The following is a 2926-nucleotide window of genomic DNA, read 5'->3' on the forward strand; positions in this document are numbered from 1 at the left end:
ACGGCCAAGACTCATAAAATAGCTGTGTTCAAGAATCATCATACTGAACTAGGAGAATCAATAACACTATCTGAACTCTGAGTTCCTATAGATGCCAATCATTCTGAACCTCAATGGATAAAGTGAGATGCCAAAACTATTCAAGAGGCAAAAAGCTACAAGTCCCGCTCATCTGATTGGAGCTATGTTTCATTGATAGTTTGGAATTTATAGTATATTCTCTTCTTTTTATCCTACTTGATTTTCAGTTACTTGGGGACAAGCAACAATTTAAGTTTGGTGTTGTGATGAGCGGATAATTTATACGCTTTTTGGCATTGTTTTTAGTATATTTTTAGTAGAATCTAGTTACTTTTAGGGATGTTTTCATTAGTTTCTATGTTAAATTCACATATCTGGACTTTACTATGAGTTTGTGTGTTTTTCTGTGATTTCAGGTATTTTCTGGCTGAAATTGAGGGACTTGAGCAAAAATCAGATTCAGAGGTTGAAGAAGGACTGCTGATGCTGTTGGATTCTGACCTCCCTGCACTCAAAATGGATTTTCTGGAGCTACAGAACTCAAAATGGCGCGCTTCTAATTGAGTTGGAAAGTAGACATCCAGGGATTTCCAGAAATATATAATAGTCCATACTTTGCCCAAGTTTAGATGACTCAAACTGGCGTTCAACGCCAGCTCTCTGCCCAATTCTGGCGTCCAACGCCAGAAACAAGTTGCAAAGTGGAGTTCAACGCCCAAAATGGCACAAAAGCTGGCGTTCAACTCCAAGAATGACCTCTCCACGTGTAGACTTCAAGCTCAGCCCAAGCACACACCAAGTGGGCCCCGGAAGTGGATTTATGCATCAATTACTTACTTCTGTAAACCCTAGTAGCTAGTTTATTATAAATAGGACTTTTTACTATTGTATTAGACATCTTTGGATTATATTTTGATCTATTGATCACGTATGGGAGGCTGGCCACTCGGCCATGCCTACCCTCTATTCACTTATGTATTTTCATACGGTAGAGTTTCTGCACTCCATAGATTAAGGTGTGGAGCTCTGCTGTTCCTTAAAGATTAATGCAAAGTACTACTGTTTTTCTATTCAATTCAACTTATTCCGCTTCTAAGATATTCATTCGCACTTCAACCAAAATGTGATGAACGTGACAATCATCATCATTCCCCATGAACGCGTGCCTGACAACCACTTCCGTTCTACCATCGATTGAATGATTATCTCTTAGATCTCTTAATCAGAATCTTCGTGGTGTAAGCTAGATTGATAGCGGCATTCATGAGAATCCAGAAAGTCTAAACCTTGTCTGTGGTATTCCGAGTAGGATTCAGGGATTGAATGACTGTGACGAGCTTCAAACTCGCGAGTGCTGGGCATAGTGACAGACGCAAAAGGAGGGTGAATCCTATTCCAGCATGATCGAGAACCTCAGATGATTAGCCGTGTTGTGACAGAGCATTTGGACCATTTTCACAAGAGGATGGGATGTAACCATTGACAACGGTGATGCCCTTGCATAAAGCCAGCCATGGAAAGGAGTAAGACTGATTGGATGAAGACAGTGGGAAAGCAGAGATTCAGATGAACGAAAGCATCTCTACACGCTTATCTGAAATTCTCACCAATGAATTACATAAGTATTTCTATCCTTATTTTATTATATTATTTTTGAAAACTCCATAACTATTTTATATCCGCCTGACTGAGATTTACAAGGTGACCATAGCTTGCTTCATACCAACAATCTCCGTGGGATCGACCCTTACTCACGTAAGGTTTATTACTTGGACGACCCAGTGCACTTGCTGGTTAGTTGTATCGAAGTTGTGACAAATTATGAATTGAGACTAGAGCACCATGTTTTTGGAGCCATTACCAGAGATCACAATTTCGTGCACCAAAGACCCCAATCAACATCTAACCACCTTCCTGAGAATATGTGACACAGTGAAGTCTAATGGTGTTCATCCTGACACCTATAGACTGCTCTTATTTCCATTCTCACTCAAGGACAAGGCAGCCAAGTGGCTGGAGTCTTTCCCGATGGAGAGCTTGACAACCTGGGAAGATGTGGTGAACAAATTCTTAGCAAGATTTTACCCTCCTCAACGAATTAATAGGCTGAGAGCTGAGGTCCAAACTTTCAGGCAACAAGATGGTGAGACTCTTTATGAAGCATGGGAGAGGTTTAAGGACCTAACAAGGAGGTGCCCACCAGATATGTTCAACAAATGGGTGCAGCTGCACATTTTCTATGAAGGCCTGTCATATGAATCAAAGAAGGCAGTAGACCATTCATCCGGAGGATCTTTGAACAAGAAGAAGACCATTGAGGAAGCCATAGATGTCATTGAAACAGTAGCAGAGAATGATTATTTCTATGCTTCTGAAAGAGGCAACACTAGAGGAGTAATGGAGCTAAACAATGTAGATGCTCTGCTAGCCCAAAACAAGCTTATTCCCCAGCAGTTGGCTGACCTCACCAAGAAGATGGAGAGGAACCAAGTAGTAGTAATCACTACCTCATCAACAACCCAAGAAGGAGTGAATGAAGAAGCAGAGGGTAGTCAGGAGCAAGCTAACTACATTGGGAATTCACCTAGGCAAAACCATGATCCATACTCCAAGACCTACAACCCTGGATGGAAGAATCACCCAAACTTTGGGTGGGAAAATCAACAAGACCAAGGCCTAGATCAAAGACGTTCAAATCCCAACAACAATGCAGCCCACCAACATTTCACATCTAGACCATATCAACACCCCCATAACAACACCTCTCCACATTCATATCAAAACCAAAATAACTTACCTAATCCTTCCACCTCTAATCCCAATCTACCATCATTTGATGATAGACTCTCAAGGATTGAGAATCTACTTGAAGGCATAGGCAAAGAGATTCAAGACAACAAGGCAT

At 41.2% G+C, this 2926-nt stretch overlaps 1 non-coding gene across 1 annotated transcript; it reads right to left on the reverse strand.

The window, feature by feature from the left end:
• Positions 1 to 2124: 2124 nt before the first annotated feature.
• Positions 2125 to 2231, reverse strand: LOC148576179 (small nucleolar RNA R71). Its single transcript, XR_015904094.1, has one exon. It is a non-coding gene; the product is annotated as a small nucleolar RNA R71 (small nucleolar RNA).
• Between the last annotated feature and the right edge of the window lie 695 nt (positions 2232 to 2926).

Source organism: Arachis ipaensis, chromosome B1, assembly GCF_059453495.1.
Source record: "Arachis ipaensis isolate K30076 ecotype BB chromosome B1, ASM5945349v1, whole genome shotgun sequence".
NCBI lineage: Eukaryota > Viridiplantae > Streptophyta > Magnoliopsida > Fabales > Fabaceae > Arachis > Arachis ipaensis.